The sequence below is a fragment of the Vicugna pacos genome, chromosome 11 (assembly GCF_048564905.1).
Source record: "Vicugna pacos chromosome 11, VicPac4, whole genome shotgun sequence".
Classification (NCBI taxonomy): Eukaryota; Metazoa; Chordata; class Mammalia; order Artiodactyla; family Camelidae; genus Vicugna; species Vicugna pacos.
Window position 1 is genome coordinate 100,049,591 of NC_132997.1, and position 20,326 is coordinate 100,069,916.

The window sequence follows — 20,326 nt, forward strand, 5'->3', positions numbered from 1 at the left end:
TGTTAAGGCTTGCGGGAGCCCTTTGGGAAACCAGTTGGGAAGGTTCAGGGCAGTGCCACCTTGTTTGCTGTTGACTCCGGGCAGAAAACTGCTGTCTGCCCGACACAGTGGACAGAGAATGTCGCCAGGCGTATTATAAACAAGGGCTGTTTCGGCCGCCAAGCCCTCAGCCACTGCAGCCGCCCCGATGGTGCACCCCGAGGGGACTCAGGATGGAGAAGCAGGGCACTGGCCCTCGGAGCTGAGGTGCACGTGGAAGGGATGATTTCCATGAGCCCCGACTCTTGCCTCTTCAACTCCTGCCTCTTCCCGTACTAAGAAAAGCGCTGAACTCATTAACCTGAGACGCCTGGTTTTTCTCTGACAGTAATCTTTTAATGTTCCGACTCCCTGGATTTTGTTCCCAAACCCCCAGATATCCTGGCTCCTCCCTCACCTCTTCAGAGCCATCCCTCAGAGCAACCTGAGAGGCTGCCTCCTGGGCCCGAGTCCTCAGCAAGTCCACGAATGGAACAGGCTTCTCAGCCTTCAGGTGGTGCATTTTCTTTTCAGTCAACGATGCCCGCGCTGGGAGTCCCGAGCGGCTGTCGTCAGCGTTGACGGAGTGTTGCCCACGTCCACGGCTCTCTGAGAGCCCCGTCTCTGCGTGGAGCTGGGGCGTGGGAGGGGAGTGCCAAGGCCGAGTCCTCATCGCCCGGGCCTGCTCCGCTCATTTGCAGGTGAAGGTGTCCCTGTGTCTTCGGGCTGCTGGCTGGCTGCACACTGACAAGGGGTGTGACTGCACTGGGGACGACTCTGCCGCTACTGGTGTTTGGTTAATGGGATGAGTTATAATTTTATACTCTTAAGTATCAGCATCCATCCAAAATGAGTGCATTAAAAGCAATTAGTGTAGATTATGGATTTGAAATGAGGAAGGAAATATATTAACACGTCTAATTACTGTGTTAATTAGGTGTCGGTGCCGTGATGTTTCATACCTAAATACGAATGTCAATGAAGCTGTAATTATTCTGTATTTTTTTTGGAATGCACAGTGAATCCCTGCTGTTTTACTCAAGAGTAAATAGCGGACACTGGCCGAGGCCTCAGGGTCCAAGCCTACCGCTGCCCACCGCTTGCCTGCCAGGTCCTGGGTGACCCAGACAGACACGGTCAATGGAAAGCCAGGTGAAGATGGTAGCAGTCAGATCGCGTCAGAGCACACGCTGCCCGTGATGGTGGCTGAGGTTATACAAAGGCTGAGTGTGTACTTAGGAACTTCGAGGAATTTGGTGGACTCACATACCTTTTAGTGCCCTGTGCCTCCGATGCCTTGATTACATTTAACATCTTTAGTTTTCCAGGATCACGTCTGCTCCAAGGCACCAGGAATGGACAGCAGGGGTGACCTGGGGCCCCAGGCCCTCGGAGAAGGGGCTGGGACTGTCCTTGCTGTGCCCCAGGGCAGAGTGACCAGGTGGAGAGCCCCAGAGCTTCCCCGATCTCAGAACTGGCAGTCTTGTGTTCCGGGAACACTTTCAATCCGAGGAAAACGGAGATGGTTTTTCTAGGACTATCCTGGCCCTAAAAGTGAAACCCTCTCGCTCGGGGCAAAGCCCCGGGCCGCGCTCCGTCTGGGCTCCAGGCACAGCACCGCAGGTGAGACCCTGCCTTGGCCTGGGGGACTGACCACTGGAGGGCCACCTGGACTGGACATGTGACTCTTACTTCCTGCCTGCAGAGTGGCTTTCTGCCCGAAAGCCAGGACAAGGGGGAAATAAAGCCACGACACTTCGTCTGAGTGTGACTGTTCATGTCATTCTGTCTAACTGTGACCTCCGGCCTTCGGCGGCACCTCTGGGGGGAACGGGACCTCCACACCTCAGCGGGCAGGGCTGCGGGCTTCAGCCGACGCTCTGGCTGCTTCCTGCGAGAGCCCCTGAGCCCGGGCCCAGGTTCCCAGTTGGGTGGGAGCCCTTCGAGCAGGTCCGCCGACTGCTGACCTCTTGTCCAGTGTCCACTCCGCTGTCCTTTGGGCATGTCATTGGATACTGCCCTTCCCGGGGCGTCCACTCACCCCGTGGAGCCTGGATTAAGGTGCTCTGAGCTCTCATGAGGAGAGGGCGTGCCGCCCAGCAGGGTTTGCAGGCAGGTCCCCCGACCACTCTGAGTCCTGAGCGAAGGGACAGGAAGCTTAAAAGCGGCTGGAGGTGCTTCCCCTGGGGGGCCCCGGCGTGTCAGTTTCACAGTCCCCGAGTCTCTCTGGAGCTGCCTGGGTTTCTGTCACTTCTGAGTGTGGTTCCTTGGCCTTTTTTTTTTTTTTTTGGATTCTATGAGGTCCTTTCATAGCCTTCGATGAATTCCCTAATATCTTGAGTTTTCCGGGTTCATTTAGGTTCTAGTGACCTTAGAATCCTCACGTCTGCAGAAATCGGTACCCAGATTTGCAGCATGTCAGGGTGGGTTGCCGTCTCCCGAGTCCCCACATCACACCTTTGCAATTGTCTGTGTCCTTCCTTCCCAGCTCCGTCTCCCTGTCACCAGAGAGCCCTGGTGAGGCTGTGAGTTTAAAAGCTGCTCGGGGGCAGGGTGTAGCTCAGGGGTAGAGCACATGATTAGCATGCACGAGGTCCTGGGTTCAATCCCCAGTACTTCCACTAAACAAATAATAGCAAATAAATAAATAAACCTAATTACCAACCCCTCCCCCAACCAACCAAGAAAAAAAGTTCTGCTGGAATCCAGCAGCCCAAACTCTGAATCTGGTGTTCCGCTGGCCTCCCTCAGCCCTGCAGATGGTGGAGATGAGAGATTTCCTAAGCGTGACCACGAAACGTTTCTGGTCCACGCCTTGGGTGAGAACCGAGGGCCCGAGCTGATTGTGCTTCAGGCTGGCTGGTGCACAGAAGCAGCCAGCTCCCCTCCCCCCGTCATATTGTACCTTCAGAGCAGGTATCTCTGTCCCCAGAGCCGAGCCCCGGGCTGGGGAGCTTGACGAGCCGTTCTGGTATCAGGCCTGCGGACCGCGCCGTTCCCGTCCCAGAATAGGCAGACGTGAGAGTCCGGCTCAGTTTGATGAGCAAGTGAAAATGTCCCTCATTTCCCCAGAAGGCAGTTACCTGCCACCTGTTGTCAGTTCCAGCTGCTTTTTTATAAACAAACACAGGCTTGAGAGGACAGCTCTCCGGGCAGGTCTGAGAATCAAGGTGGGAGGGTCTCAGGCCTGTAGTGGGCGGAACCAGCACTTGGCCATTGGGTCCAAAAGTTACCTTCTGGGAGAGCACCCGGCTGGCCTGGCGCCTCCCCGTGGCCGGCGCTGCCCGTGTGGACCGAGCCCTTCCTCCCCCGGGAGTGTGGGTTCTCGCTTTAACCTGGTGCACGAGGGCCTCTGTGGCTTCCTGGCTTCTGCCAAGCCCTGAGGGGCAGGAGGGGTCTCGCCCCGGCGAGTGAGTGGGGGGAATGTCTGGACGTGCCCTGGGGGGCCGGGCTCAGGGCTGTGTGGATGGCATCCTCCCGGGGACACCTTGGGATTGGTGTTTTATCAGAATAGTAACGAGAAGAGAACGCGCGGTCGAGAGGGAGGCACCGAGAGGCCTCGTCGTCGCTTTAGGTTGCAGGTGACGGACCACGTCCTTAACGGGACGTCGTCCCCGGGGACTATGGGTGCTCCGCCTCCCCTGTTGTTAGGGAAGGACACTCATTTTCAGTGCTTCGAGCAGCTTCCTGATTGCTCACTGATCCCAGCAACAATGGACAAAAAACCTGTCCTTGCTGATTAATTGGAAATTGGGAAATTATGTCTTCCTTGTCTTTGAGCATTTTATTCACCTTTGAATACTCAGCTCTCAGACCGTGTGAGCGTTATTATGTGTGTCTGAGCTCAGCTAACTGACATCTGGGAGTGGGCAGAGCTGTCCCGATTCATCTGTAGAGATTCCCGTGTGCAGGGAAGCAGACCCGTGGCTCTTCCTCAGGGGAGCAGGACGGATGCCCTGCTGCCTTTGAGCAGAGGTGGAGTCCGTATGAGCATCCTTTAGTGGTCACAGGCAGAGGCACAGGGGGCGTAGCAGAGGGGCCAGAAAGGAGAGCTGCAGGTCCAGGACCTTCCCCGCTCGGGTCCGGCCTGCCGTGCGGGGGCTGCCCTGTGGAGGGGCTGGCGAGGCGGGCACCACGGGCTCAGGCTGGGGCCAGCCCTCGAGGCCTCGCTCTGTCACTGTGCCTTGGCTGATTTGGACGTGCAGCCGTCATGCTGGAAAGTGGGTTGTCAGTTTTATGTGCAAATTGAACCCTGCCAGACGCATTGGTGGAGATGATTAGAGCTTGGAACCCCTTGTGGGTCTCTTCTCCAGAATAGAGGATTTTTTTCATACGTAAACAGTTACCCTCCACATCCTCTCTCAGCAAACCTAGATTCCTCTTCACTGAATCTTTTTAAAGCTGAGCAATCCTCAGAGCAACTTAGAAAGAGGTGTAACTGCTGAGCCAGTAGCGGAGACAAAATGAAGTCATAATGCTCAGAGAACCCAGAACTGGTCAGAAAAAGGGGAAACATGGAACGAAGGGAAGACAGCAAACCGGTAGGTTTAACCCAGTCCACTCGGCAGCTGTGTTAGACGCAGATGTCCTGAACATCGTAAGTGCGTTAAAACAATTTAAGAGCCGAGATGATCGGATCAGATGAAGAAGGAAGGGCCAGCAAGCGACACGCCATCACGAGAAACCCACTTTACATATGAAGACGCAGCGGGGGTGGTAACGACGGGAGAAGACGTACCGTGCAAACGCTGATTGACCGGGTGCCGTCAAACAGACCTCAGAACAGGAGCGTTACTGAGACCAAGAGGAACATTGCATTAAGATGAGAGGTCAGTTAATCAGGAGACATAATCCTGAATGTGTATGCAGCCATGCAAGAGCTTTAATGTATGTGCAGCAAAAACTGATTGGATTGAAAAAGGAAGTAGGCGAATCCACAATTACAGGTGGAGGGTGTAGTACTCCCCCCGCTGTAATCAGTGGAGCAAGTAAGCAGAAAATCAGTCAGGCTGTGGAGGGCTAGGACAGCGGCCCCCCCAGCTTGATCTGACAGCCGGACACTCGCCCCACAGCAGCAGAGGAGACGTTCCGAGTGCGCGTGAAGCTTCACCAAGATGCGCCGTGTTCTGGGCTGTAAATGGAGCTTCAGCACACCAGCATATTAAAAATAGTTAGAATTGTATAAAGTACATTCTCTAGTTATGAAGGAATTAAATGAGAGATCTTTAATAGGTATTTGGAAAATCCCCCACATTTGGAAACTACAAAGCATGCCTCTTAGTGACGGAAAGGGCAAAGGTGAAGGCACCGGGGCCGTGGGAATTATTTCGATTGACTGAAAATAAAAACACAGGCATAAAAATTTGTGGGACGCAACTACTGCCGTGCTTTGAGAGAAGTTTGTAGCATTCAACATTTACGTTTTAAAACAAGAAAGATTTCAGATCAAGAATCTGTGTCTTTCTTAAGCAACTGGAAAAAGAACTAATCAATTACAAAGCAAACAGAAGGAGGGAGATACCTCAGAGAAGGGCAGAAACTGGTGAAGCTGAAAACAAAACTAGAGAAAATCAATCAAGCCAAAAGCTGGCTCTTTGGAAAGATCAATAGATTTGATAAACCTTTAGTCAGACTTGTCAAAGGAAAGGAAAGAGGACACAGATGGCCAATGTGAGGAATGGGAGAAGCGTCATTGCAGACCCCGAACCACGCAAAGGATAAACAGGGAACGTTATGAAATACGTAGCATCGTGAGCTGGGGGACATCCGTACGTCTCCTTTGACAAACCACTTACTAACTCCAGGCTTCCGTTTTACTGCCTTTAAATGGGTGGCGTAGCAGTACCATCCGTCAGCCCGAGATCGCGGTGCCGTCCGATTTGGTGTCTGCGGAGGGCCTGCCCCGGTTTGTAGGAATACGAGGGCGGAGAAGCAGGGGGTCCGGCACACAGCTTGCAGGCAGAGCCCGGACCTGCTAGTGGAGCCCAGGTTGGGAACAGGGGAACGGAGGAGTCACAGAAGCTCCCAGTTCGATCCGCGGGGTGAGTGACGGGGCTCGTCCCAGCGACAAGACTTGTGAAAAGCACTTGGTGAGCAATGCCGGGGTCCTGGTTAGGGGGCCCTTCAGATTCACGAGGAAGAACTGACGTGCCGTTTTGTCACTACGCCCAGGCAGGGGGCTGTCGCCGCCCTTTGCTTTGTGTCATAAGCATAGTGGCTCTCAGAGCCCCGAGATGGGGACCTTGACCCAGCGCACGTCGTGTGGGGTGAATGGGGTCTCGTTCACCTAAGATGACAGCAGGTGGCTGGTTCACGTTCGGGTCTGGGGCTCACAGTCTCATGAGGTCACCTAGGTCCCCTGTGGGCGGAGGTGCCCCCCCCCGTGTTTGCTGCACCACGTCCCCCGCGGCTCCGGCTCACTCTGAAGGCGGGGCCCCCGATGGGCGCCATCCTCTGACGCGCACGCAGACAGTTCTGTGCAACTTAGGCTTCCCTAGAGAGCCTGAGACTCAGAGCTTCATTTTTTTCTGCATCATTGGCTTTGAGCAGTGGGCAGTGCTGTGCCTCGTGTGGCTTTCTTCATGTTTGTTGTGCTTTAGGTTTGATGAGTTTTTTTGACCGATGGGTTTGTTTTCGCCCAATTTGGACAGTTTTGGCCATGACACCCCCAACCTCTCCTCTCTTCCAGGGGCTCCTGTGGCACGTGTGTTTGGCCACTTGAAGCTACCCCGTAACCCCCTGACGCTCTGTTCACGTTTTTGAGCCATTGCCCCCTTTTTGTGTTTAATTTCGTCTACTGCTGTGTCTTCAAGTTCGCTGACTTTTTTTCTTCTACGATGTTTGATCTGCTGTTAATTCCAGCTGTTATGCTTATTTTAATGTCATACCTTATGGTTTTCATTCCTAAAACTTCCATTTTGGTCTTTTTAAATGTCTTCCACACTCTTCCTAACACGCACGTCTTTCCGTTCTGTCCTGGAGCACACGGGACAGCTACAGTAACTGCTTTCTGTACTTCCCTGCCAGTTCACCTCCTGTGTCGACGCGAGGTCGGTGCTGACTGTCCGCGTTTGCTCCCCGTTGCGGGTGTCATCTCCTTCCTTCTCTGTGTGGCTGGCGGTCTTTTGCCTGAAAGCCAGACGTTGTGGTTTCTACCTGACTGTTTGCCGGGTGTTTTCTGTCCTGTAAATATTCTTGAGCTTTTTCTGTGCCATGGCTTGGCTCCTCGGAGGCAGTTGGAGCCTTTCAGGTTTTGCTCTTACGCTTCTCAGACAGGAGCAGAGTGGTTTTTAGCCTGCGGTTGAATTACTCCACTACAGAGGGCGGACTCTTCGGGCCCCACCCTATGTCCTGCAACAAGATTTCCCCACTCTGGCTGGTGGGACGGGCACTGGTCCCTGCGTAAGCCTTGATGATCGGTCCCTGGAGTCCTCCTGGCGGGGGGTGGGGTCCCTTTCCCGGCCTCGGGCGGCTGTCGCAGGCACGCGCTGCTGTGTGAGCGGAGCCCCCTGCGGGCCTCTGGACTTCTCCCGGTTGCAGCCCCCTCCTCCCTGGGGCTCCGGGCTCTCCAGCCTCGTGGGCTCTCGTGGAATCCCAGCTCTGTGTCCTCAGCCCGGGGAGAAAACTGGGCTCTGCCCGGAGGAGGTTCTAGCGAGACGCTGATGCTTTAAGGCAAGTGCGAGGAACCCACTTGTTCGGTCTTCTCGCTCTGTCTTTCAGCACCTCTGGAAGGAGAGAACTTCAGTTAGTCGGGCTGTTAAACGGCTTATTCCACATCTGAGCAGCTTCAAGTGTAGACGACCCTCCTAGTTTGTTGTTGCTGCTGCTGAGTCCCAGCCCCACCACTGTGACATGTGCCAGTCCCATGCCCAGCCCTCCTCTGTCTGTCTCGGGAGCTGACTTCAGTCCCTGCAGCGTCTGGGTCTTCTCTCTGTTGCCTCCTTCTTTCCAGGCAAGGGGCTCGTGTTTAAACATGACACTCAGGCAGGTTCCGGTGACCGGGAACGGCCCCGGCCTCCTGCGTCTCAGATACGGTGGTTCTGTTAATGCAGCTCCGGGCTGCTTTGTCTTGAGGTCTGTGCTCCTCTGCTGTCTGACGAGGAGCCTACAGTTGACAGAAGCCCCCACATCTTGTTTATAGACATGACGTCAAGCTACAATAAGTATCGTATTTATTTTCTTCCACATCGGCTTTCGAGGGGCACATTTGGGCCAATGTGTGTTAGAAGTTCATTGGCAAAGAGCAAAAATACAAATGCAGGAGCTGAGCTTACACGCGGGTGAGTCCTCAGTGCTCATGTGCTAACCTGCCTTCTGAGTGAAGCTGCCTCACACGAGGGCTCGTTGGGAGAGGGTCCATGTCCGAAATGCAGCTGAGCACTTGGTTACCTGAAGATCTTGATGTTTTATAGAAGTCTTAAATTCGGCAGATTTCAGCATTTCAGACCAGACTCTTTTAAATTGGTTCTGATTCATTAAACCACACTTTAGAGAACACTTACTTAACCAATAACACTTACGGTATTGAAGTTGATGAGTAACAAATGGCCTGTGCTATTGACTTAATGCTGAAATGGAGATGAGCTATTGATATTTGGTTGAGGCGGCAGCTGCCGCGTAAGTGCCGTGCCCTGACACACAGAGCGCTGTTGTCACACAGGAGGATGAAGCGGCGACGGCAGGGCGCCACAATTTAGAAAATAAAGGTTACTTGAAAGCATGAAATTATTTCACGTTAATTTTGCACTCTGCTCTTGAAGCTGATTAGTGTTAAATGTAATGAAATGTAGTTTTTGCTGAACAGCTGAGCCAGGAGGGTGGCACAGAAACCTGCAATTAGCCCTGATTGGTACGGCGCCTTTTGTGTGTCAGAGAAGATCTGAGTGCACGACGCTGGCCGACGAGGTGGCCCTGCTGCGGCTGCTCGCCTGGCCCCGGGCAGTGGACTGGCAGCGGTGGACTGACACGGGCTGTTTCACATTTGCAGTTGCCTTTTCGGAGCCATTGAGACCCGAGTTACTTCCAGGTTTCCTGGGGCAGAAGGAGGGTGCCATGGGAGGTCTTGCAGAGGTCCTAGTGTGTGTCTGTGCGGGGTGAGGGGGTCGTTTTGGTCCCTGGAGGGAGTCTGGATCTGGTGTGTCACTCAGCCCCGTCTCCTCACCCTCCTCCCGCAGGGCTGTTGCTGGTGCAGTCGCCGGGATTCACAGTGATGAGCTTTGGCAAATGAACTCACTGTTGGGCATCAAGAAAGTGATCCGTTCCCGAGGTCTTAGTAGAGAGCTACGCCCATGTGTCCAGATGCAGTCATGTGCGTGGCTGATGAGGGAGCTTCTGACCCAGCAGCCCGGCCCCTCGGATTGCTGTTGGGAAGTTGTGTGTGTGTGTGTGTGTGCGTGCACCTTAAGGGACCTGTCCCTGAAGCATCAGACCTAAGCCTAGCGTGGCGGGAGTGACGGGAACTGACCCCACACCGGAGCGAGGCGGCCTGCCCCTGGCCTAGAGAATCCCACGCTGGAGCAGCGGGGAGCCCTGGCCTGTGGACCCTGCTGGATGGGGGGGAGCCGGGCCGCAGCCCCGTGCCCAGCTGCATCACGCGGCCACGTCAGCACCCACAGCCATGAGCCAGGGCCTGCTGGCAGGCGGAGCCGACTCCCGGGCTTCTCACCTGTGGGGTCACTGGGGCTTCGTGAGAGCGGGCTTCCTGGCACTGTCACGAGAGCAGCCTGGACACGAGGGGTGTTCGTTTGACTGTTAGAATGTGTGTGAGCTCTTTATGCGGTCTGAGCGGGCAGGGGGCCCACATCAGTTACACACCATGAAATTAAGTATGAGTTAGACGCTTGCATCCTTGAAGACATCCAGGCAGGCGTGCAGAGCCAGTCGGCCTGTGCCGGCCTGCGGTTTCTCTCTCCTGACTTTCTCAGAGGTCCATGTTGGACGGAATGACTTCTGATATCCTGCTAAGTCAGTGAAACGGGAGACGGTCGAGGGAAGTCAGGCGAACCACCTGTCAGGACTGACAGGCATGGCTGGCGTGCAGGTAACATGCTGTTTCAGGATGGACAGGTGTGGAGTATCTCCCATTTCCCCCTGGTGTCGAGCAGGGGGACTTGATCTCTGTCCAGTGGTCAGCAGGCACCATATTCTTTACTTAGATCCCAGAAGCTCCTCCTGGCATCTGGCCTTGTTCTCCCCAGCTTTTCCTCATTCCAGGTGGTGAGGAAGGCCCACCAGCCGGAGAACTTCTGCCCGTGCCCTGAATAATTCCCTGCTCTGTGACCAGGAGCTGGACCCGCCACCTGCGTGGCTGCTGCATCCGAAAGGGAAGTCACGGGGCGGTCTGCAGCGTCTCAGATTTCTGTGTGGTGCAGAATGAAAGGTCCATTCACCTTTGTCTTTGGAGTCAGCCCCACTAAACCCAGCAAAGGTGCTCTTGTTTCTTAGCCCAGAGTGAAGCATGTCCAGGCACCTGGCAGACACCCCCTTTTCAGTGGCAAAATGGGAATTCACTTGCACGTAGAATTCAAAAGTGCTAGAGAGTCGGGGCCCCTGCTGAGCTCATCCAAGTGTGACTCGGATTCCATCCATGTTGTCTTAGCTCTCAGGTGGGCCCCCCGAGCCAGCCCCAGCCAGCAGCTCCAGCATCGGCCATGTTTTCACCTAAAATTGCAGCAGGAAGAGAGTGTTTCTTCCGATGGTTCCAAAATTCCAGTCCTGGGATCGTTTATCTTTGGGTGATTTTGGGTCATACCCTCAGCTCTGAACCAATCATTGCAGCTGCAGGATGGGGTGTGTGATTTTTTTAGGTCTGGGTCACATGCTTATCCTGAATTGTGGGTGCAGGGGAGGTGGGGTCAGTCCCTGCTAAACCACACAGACTGAGAGTGACGGGGGGGTTGGCCTTCAGAGAAAATCAGGGTGCCGTTTCTGAGGAATGCATAGTCAATGTTAAGTGTAAAAACAGCAGTTTACCACGGCGCCCAACACACATTTAAGTCACTGAATGAATAATGGTGCCAAGTTGGTGTATCAGTCTGGGTTCTCCAGAAAAATAGAACCAACAGGAGACACATATATTTATTGTCAGGAACTGGCTCACATGGTATGGAGTCTGACACTCCCAGGATCTGTGGTCGCAGGCTGGAGGCTCAGAAGGGCTGATGGGATGAATTTCAATCTAGAGCTGGCAGGCTCAAGACCCAGGAAGAGCCAGTGTTCCAGTCTGAGTCCCAAGACAGCAAAAACAAGCAACAACAACAGCGCCCTGGCTGGAGGCAACCAGGAAGGAGAAAATTCGCTCGCTCTCGTAGGAAGGCCAGCCCTTTTGCTCTTTTCAGGTCTTCCACTGATTGGATGAGGCCCACCATGCTGGGGAGGAAAATCTGCTTTCATCAGCCTGCTGCGTCCAGGAGGGCCCTCGCAGACGCACCCAGGCACCGTCAGGTAGACACACACAGCTCACCATCACAGTGTGCTGTCTGTCTGTCAGGCGACCTGGCCAGACCTCTCTTTGACTTCCAATCTGCTTTATTCTATTGGGAAATGGTCTAGTTTGTGTCTTTGTTTTTTCACCTAATCAGGGGTAGCATCCAACTAGTAACTTGCCTCCGAGAGTTGAGAGATTTGGGATAATGAGGGACCAGTGTCCTGTTCTGGGGAGTGACTATGAAATTTCTGATTTATGGGATGCAAATATCTCTCCTCACCCAAACGACATCCATCTGATGGGTTTGTTTCTCCCCCGCTGCCCAAGTTAATTGCATTTTTAATGTTGTATTCTGTATCTGTCAAGAGTTAAATAAAGCCAGTAAGCTCAGGTTAGTTTCTAATGACATTGATGCCATTTTTAAAGATGAAGATGGCTTATTAGCCATACATTTTTAAACTGAAGCATGGGTGTGACTGGGAAGCTTGCACATCAGAGTCTGTCTGATTCTGAACACGTGGGGAGGTGGAGTGTCTGCCAGAGCCTTTACGCAGCAGCCTGAGCAGCACCAGGAGACGGAGACACAGTGTGTGCTTCCCTGCCTCTGACACGTGCCCCAGCGGGTCCCCAAAGTAGATGGATAACATGTGGTGCTCAGGGGCTGGTCACGGCTAAATACTGTCATTTGTGCCTGAGGTTCATGGTGGGTCCTAAAGCCCTGGGCAGAGCTGGGTCAGGGGACTTCTAGTCTGGCACGTGGTGGGGATATCTGAACTGCCCACTCCAGATACAAGGACTTGAGCAAGCTGAGGACAGGAGGGGCGGAGCTTGCAGAATCACTGGGCTGGCAACAGCACCCCTAAGATGTCACTGGTCCCACATGCTCAGCCCATCTAAGAAGTGAAGTCTTTCATGAATCCAGCTCAGCCTAAACTATGGAAGCACAAATGGATTATGTGCATGGCTTTCATATTCCTCCAGCTCCCCCACAGACACTAGTTAGCACAGGCAGAAAGCCAGCCTGGCTCCGGACGACTTGGCGACAGCTCAGAAACTTGAGCATCTCAGAGGCCTGTGCTGGGGAAGACAAGCAGGAGGCTCCCAGCACTAGGCCTGGCTTTGCAGGAAGGAGAGAAGCACACAATCTGAAGAATTCCTCCCCAGAGGGGAATAAGAAGTATGGAGTGGGCATGTCTGTAGACAAAGCCTGAGGAAAAATTCAAAATCCATAGCTGGGCTGACTGGTGAAGACATTTCCCAGAGTCAGTAAAGGCTGGAGGAGGTAACTGCTTCTTCAAATGTGAGACAGCAACTCAAGGCTTCAAGGAACGTGAAAAACCAAGGAGACGTGACACCACTGAAGGAACACAGTAAACTTCTGCTAACTGACCTGAAACAAACAGAGGTCTATGAATTGCCTGACAATTCAGAGTCATTGTTTTTAAGTAAGCTCAGTGAGCTGGAAGAGAACACAGATATATAACTGAGTGAAGCCAGGAAAATAACACACACGCACAGTGGGAGGTTCAACAGAGAGAGAAAATGATAAAAAAGATGCAAGCATATTCTGGAGCTGAAGAATACGAGGAATGAATGAATGATGTAGACAGCATCAACAGCAGACTTTACCAAGTTGATGAAGAATCTGTGAACTCAGCCAGGTCATTTGAATTTATCCAGTCAGAGGAGAAAAAAAGAAATAAAAATTGAAGAGTAAAGAAAGCCTATGTGAACTTTTGAATATTGAGTGAAACAATGTCCATGGTATGGGAGTCCCAGAATAGGGAAGAGAGAGAGAGAGACAGGAGAGAGAGAGAGAGAGAGAGAGAGAGAGAGAGAGAGACAGGGAGAGAGAGAGAGAGAGAGAGAGAGAGAGAGAGAGAGAGAGAGAGAGAGAGAGAGAGAAGAGAGAGAGAGAGAGAGAGGGAGAAAGAGAAGGCTTATTTATGTCAAAAATACCAGACAAAGAAAGACTTTTGAAAGGAGCAGGAGAAAAGGAACTCATCATACACAGCAGACTCCCACAGTGCTATCAATTGATTTTTCAGCAGAAAACATGATGGTAAAAACTGAAAGATTTTTCTTTACGATGAGAAACAAGACTAGGATGTACACTGTGGCCACTTCTATTCAACATGGTGCTGGAAATCCTAGCCAGAGCAATTAGGCAAGAAAAAGAAATAAAAGGCATCCAGATTAGAAAGGAAAAAATGAAACTGTCTCTGTTTGCAGATGAAAATATTGAATGTATATGGAAAACCCTAAAGACTCCATCAAATGTCTGTTAGCACTAATAGAAAAATTTGTAAAGTTGCAGGATAAAAAAATCAAAGTACAAAAATCAATTGTGTTTCTATACGTTAACAATGAACTAACAGAAAGAGAAACTAAAGAGACCGTCTTAGCTACAGTACATCAAAAAACCCAAAATACTTAGGTATAAATTTAACCAGGGAGGTGAAGGACCTGCACATGGAAAACTGCAAGGCGTTGAGAAAAGAAACTGAGGAAGATACAAATAAATGGAAAAATACCTCATGTTCGTGGATTGGAAGGATTAATATTGTTAAAATGCTCAGACTACCCACAGTGATCTACAGGTTCAGTGCAATCCCTACCAAATATCAATGGCATTTTTCACTAAAATAGAAAAAAAATCCTAAAATTTATATGGAACTACAAATGACCCTAATGGCCAAAGCAATCTTGAGAAGGAACAAAGCTGGAGGCATCACACTTCCTGATTTCAAACTATGTTACAAAGGTGTAATAATCAAAACAGTATGGTACTCACATGGAAATAGACACATAGAACAATGGGACAGAATCAAGAGTCCGGAAGTAAACCCATGCATGTATAGTCCACTGGTCTTTGTCAAGAGATCCAAGAATACTCAGTGGAGGAGGAATAGCATCTTCAGTAAACGGTGCCAGGAAAACTGGATATTTGCATGCAAAAGAATGAAACTTGAACCCCATCCTACTCACAAAATTAACTTGAAATGGATTAAAAACTTAAGTGTAAGATCTGAAACTGAAAAAATTCTGTAAGAAAACATAAGAAAAAAGCTTTTAGACATTGGTCTTGACAGTGAGTTTGTGGAACTAGACTAGCGAGACCACATTGAATCACAGCACACAACCAACAAAATGATACGGAATGGGGGAAAATATTTACAAACCATTTCTATGTTAGGGGGTGAATACTCCAAATGTATAAGGAACTCAGGCAATTCAATAGCAAAAAACCAAATAATCCAATTAAAAAAAAATAGGTGACCTGAATAGTTAATTTTCCAAAGGGATGTACAGATGGCCAACAGGTACATGGAAAGATACTCAACACCACTGATCATCGGGGAATGCAAATCAGAACCATAATATCACCTCATAGTTGTCAGGATGGCGGTCATCCATAAGACAGGAGATGACACCTGCTGGCGAGGGTGCGGAGAAGAGGAAGCCCCTGTGCACTGTTGCTGGGAATGTAAGCTGGAGCAGCCACTATGGAGGTTACTCAGAAAATTAAAAATAGAACTACCGTATGATCCAGCATCCCACCTGTGGCGTCACTCTGAAGAAAATGAGGTCAGTGTCTTGAAGAGGTGCCTGCGTCCCACGTTCACTGCAGCGTTACTCACCAGGGAGCATTTGGAAACGAGCTGCATGTCCATTGATGGATGAATGGATAAGGAAAATGTGATAAATGCATGTGGATTCTTAATCAGCTGTGTAAGACGGGGAAATCCTGCCACTTCTGACAACATGGGTGGAACTTGAGGGCATTATGTTAAGTGAAACAAACCAGACAGAGGGAGGCAAATTCTGCATGGTCCCACTCATGTGTGGAATCTTAAAAAAAAAGTCAAACTCATAGAAACAGGGAGCAGAATGGTGGTTTCTGGGGGCTGGGAGGTGGAGGAGATGGAGAGATACTGGTCTTAAGGTACAAACTTTCAGCTATAAGACGAATAAGGTCTGGGGACCTAATGTAATGACATGGTGACCACAGTCAACAGGACTGTGTTGTTTACTTGAAATTTGCTAAGAGAGCAGTTCTTAAGCGGTTTCACTACAAAATATATGGCAACTATGTGAGGTAATGGAAGTGTTAATTAACTTAATTGTGGTAATCATTTCTCAATGTATACATGTATCAAAGCATCACGCTGTACATTTTAAATATATACGTTTAAATTAGTCAATTATGCCTCAGTAAAACTGGAAAAAAATATCAGAAAATGATGTAATGGTTCATACAACACTGAAGACATTTTAATGTATTCCAGAAATTTTTCTAAAATTTTCGTATGTAAGTTATCTAGTAACTACAGACATTATCATATACTTGAGAAAACAGAGCGTTCAAACTCTCCTAACGTAAGGTGAAGAAACGGTGGAGCATTCCGGAAGATGTGTCCCTTTCTCCGTCCAGTCTGGGCTGTCGCCGATGCTGATGATCGCTTCCTGGGTGCTTCCTGCGTGGAAGCTCAGTTTTTCAGTGTCTGGCTGCGCTTTTCCTGCAGGTGTTCTGTTTCTGTCATGTGATCACCAAAGCCAGTCACTTTTCTGCAGACGCTGCCTCTCCTTCTGCCGTCCCTCCCCCGAAGGTGGCGCCTCCTCCCCTGGGATGCCGAGGACGGCTCAGCAGGCGGGCCTCTCAGCGCTCGCTCCACGAGGGGCTGCCCTTCCCAGCAGTCCTGCCCTGACGTTTTCCGTTTGCATCCTGTCTTCTCTTCCCCGCCCTGTTCCAGGCTGACAGTTCCTCCCTTAGACAGTAGCGGCCATTTTCTAATCAGGATAGAATCCAGGGGATCTTTGAACGAGGATGGGGAAAAGTACGTCTTTGTGTTCATTAACCTCAAACTGAAATCTGGCCTTTCCTTCAGAGGTGAATGCAGACGCCAGAGCCCCGTGGCGTGAACAGTTTGCTGGGACTTCGTCTCAAATACAGGCCTTGCTTCTGGGGGGGCCTGTTGCTCCTAAGCTGTTCCCACACATTGGAAGCCTTGAACTTCGGGAAGCTCCTTGGGACTCACACGTGTCTTCCTGTCACGTGGCAGGGGTGGAGACGTCGGACGTTCGCTCCCGCTCATCCCGCCCCAAACTCCTGAACGTAGTGCTGGGTCGGCCGCTTCCGGGCTTGCTGCCTCGTGCAGATAAAGCACCTCTCGTGTTACCGTATCGCGCTTGTTTTCTAAAAACCGTTTGATGTGAGAACCAGCCTTCAATGCAGTTGATTTCCTTTGCACATCTGTGTTTATTTTAGGCCTTCAGCAGTCAGTCTTCTGAGAAGGGGCCATAGGCTTTGCCAGACTGCCAGATCCCATGGCTCAAAGTGTAAGAGCCCCACCCCTGTAGGAACTGGCTTTCTTTTTTAACTGAAGTATAGTTTGTTTGTCTGTTTGTCTGTTTGTTTTACAATGTTGCGTTAGTTTCCAGTGCATAGCATAGTGATTCAGTTCTTTTTCTTTATAGATTCTTTTTCATTATAGATTATCATAAGACATTGAATGTAGTTCCCTGCGCTATACAGTAGGACTTTGTTGTTTATCTGTTTTATATATGGTAGTTTATATCTGCTAATCCCAAATTCCTCATTTATCTCTTTCCCCCTTTCCCCTCTAGTAATCGTAAGTTTGTCTTTTATGTCTGTGAGTCTCTTTGTGTTTTGTAAATAAGCTCATTTGTGTCATTTTTTTAGATTCCACATGTAAGTGGTTTCATGTGATATTTGTCTTTCTCCGACTTACTTCACTTAGTATGCTCATCTCCAGGTCCATCCATGTTGCTGTGAATGGCATTATTTCATTCTTTTTTATGGCTTAGTAGTATTCCTCTGTGTGTGTATGTGTGTGTGTCTCTGTGTGTGTGTGTGTACATACCACATCTTCTTCATCCAGTCATTTGTTGATGGACATTTAGGCTGTTTCCATGTCTTGGCTACTGTATATAGTGCTGCTGTGAACACTGGGGTGCAGGTGTCTTTTTAAATTAGAGTTTTCTCTGGATACATGCCCAGGAGTGGGACTGTTGTATCATATGGTAGCTCTATTTTTAGTTTTTAAAGGAACCTCCCTACTGTTTTCCATAGTGGCTGCACCAAATTGCAGGAACTGGCTTTTGTGTCGCCCCTGAATCTTCCTGAATTACAGTGAGGGTCACGGGGCCTCTGCCCGCAGGTTTCAGAAGAGAAGCCTCAGCCTGCGTTCCCTGGCACCCGCCTCTGTTTGCATCCTGCTTGTCTCTGCCCCTCACACCCGCGCTTTACCCACGTGGGGCTCTTTCGGGGTCTCACGGATGCTCCGCACTCCCCATCTTCCTGCATTCATGTAGCTCCTGCTTCTGGAGTGTTTGCCTCTCTGCTCAAAGGCCATTTCAAGCAGTGTTCCTTCTGCGAGGCCTGCAGAGAACCCGGGTGTGGCTCTCTCCTTACGGTGGGAGCGCAGTGTGGACGAGTGACTCTGTGGGCTGGGCCTGGTTGAAGGGAGGGAGCAGGGGGGGTGGTGTTCCTGGTGGAACCCTGGGCTGAACACCAGCACTCTCTGGGTGGGGGCCATTTTCAGGGATGACAAACACCACCAGGACACCATTCCTGCCCGAGGAACCAGTCGCTCTCAGCGGTCTTGTGTGGAGAACGTTCAGACACATGACCTCGCTCTTCTGAGGGAGGAGATCTGGGATGGAGTGAAGGTCCAGGGACCGTGGGAGAATCCTGACGTCCGCTCTGCTGAGCGCCCCGGGGCCTGTGAGCGGCTGGGGGGTGTCGTGCTGCATGCATCGCTGCCACCCGGAGCTCTAGCCCGTCCCTGCCCATGGTCCTGGGCGCTGGTGCATCTGCCTAGCCTGGAGGCCCTTGCTCCCTGTACTGGACTGAGTAGTTTTCTTCCCCGCAATTCACGTCTACTGAGAACCTCAGAATGTGACCTTATTTGGAAATAGGGTGGTTGCAGGTGTGATCAGTCAAATTAAGTTGAGGTCATTCTGGAGTAGGGTGTGCCTTCGGGTGGGCCTAAATCCAGTGACTGGTGTCCTCATAAGAAGATGAGAAGACAGAGAGATCACCGTGTGATGACAGAGGCAGAGACTGGAGGGAAGCTGCCACCAGCCAAGGAACGCTGAGGACTGCTGGCTGCCACCACGGCCCGGGGAGGGGCCTGGGACAGACCCAGCCTCTGAGGCTGCAGAAGAACCAGCCCTGGCATCCCCTGGAGCTTGGGCTTTTCCAGAACTGCAAAAGGATGAATTCCTGTTGTTTTAAGCCACCTCGTTTGTGGTCATTTTTTCTGACATCCCCAGGAAACAAATCCTGTGCCAGACTCACCTGGGGCCACATGGGGTGGGGCATTCTGCCCCTTCTGGGTACCCCTCCATCTCTACGATGTCCCCTCTCAAAGCCTCACTCACGGGAGACACGGGGAGCTTCTCGGCGTGTCTGGGGGTCGGCCGCCTGGCCCTGGCAGGAGTGAGCACAGCCTCCAGCTGTTTAGCCAGTGAAGTGTTTGTGTTTGCACGGTTGTTTTTAATGAACTGTTTGGCACATAGCATGCTATTGAATGCTTTCAATTACCTCCTGTAATTATTTAGATATAAATTTTAGAAATGTCAAGTGTTTCTTGGCAGAGATAGTTTGAAAACTACCAGCCTGCCACACTTGATACTCTGCTCCCATATGCCTGAGTCTCCCAGAGCAGAGGAGATGTGCCCCTGAGTGGGCTGCAGAGTGGGCCGTGGGGTCGTAGGACCAACAGCCATGACTGATTTTACCGAGGAGCAGTAATTTAATTCATGTTAAGTTAAGCCTGCAAGAACATATGGTGGGTGGGATGTAGAAGTCCCATGGATTTTAATAGTTTAAGACGTGCGTCAGTAATCTCTGGGGATGTGTTTTATGGAAAAAGTTTGAGAAAGTTTTCACTTCTGTCTGAGATCATGCCATCCATTCATTTGCCGACCGTCTCTTGGGCACATTGCACGTGCCAGGTGGGCAGAGGAACTGAGGGTTTAGGGTGGCTGGTGGTGTCTTTGGCTGAGAGGAGTTCCCGCCTGGCTGGGTGGTTGGCCCTGGGTTGCGGGGGTGGGGGGGACATGCCTCTTACCACCGGTGGAGTTGATCAGGAAAGAGACTGAATTCAGTACAGCCTCCCTCGTCTGTTTTCTGGGGCCATCGTGAAGACGAGTTACATGTGACATGTGGGATGTGATACTACCGTGGAACGTTTTCGATTTTAGAATTCAAGGCAGTGTTGGTCTTTAGTAGCCACAGACCGTGTTCCAGGTAGTCTGTGTGTGTGTGTGTTTGTGAAAAGTACTCCCAAGTCAGAGGAGGCGGGCTGGGCGTGGAGACAAGGAGAGGAGCAGGGTCAGGAGCTTGGCGGTGTGTGAGCTGTCCATGGTCCTGCTGCCGGCTGGGAGCAAGAGACGCCCTTGGCAGACGCCTTGGCCTTGGAGTGGGGGAGTGTGGTGGGCTCTAGGGCCTGGGCTCAGCATCCTTAGAGGCTCGTGCCGAGTGCAGGGCCCGCTGATGTTGTTCCTTCAGGACTTCAGCCCCAACAAGGATCACCGGCTTCCTGAAACCTCCTCTCCTGGTTTGCATTTATCCTGGGGGGAAGGGGTGACAGCCACGGGACCACATCTGGGGCCCAGATGCAGGCAGCAGAGGAGGTCTGGCTGTGCCAGCGGGGAGAGACTGGCCTGTGGCCTGAAGCTCAGCTCCCGTCCCATCGGGGGACCCTGTCGACATGTCGGGGAGTCTGCCCTCACACCACCTCTAGGGGGCTCTCTCGCGATGGGTCTGGTAGGAGCGAGTGTTGTTCCCTGAGATCTAAGTCACAGGCCAAAATGCAGTTTCTCCTAAAAAGCCAACAGTTTTAAAATAAAAGT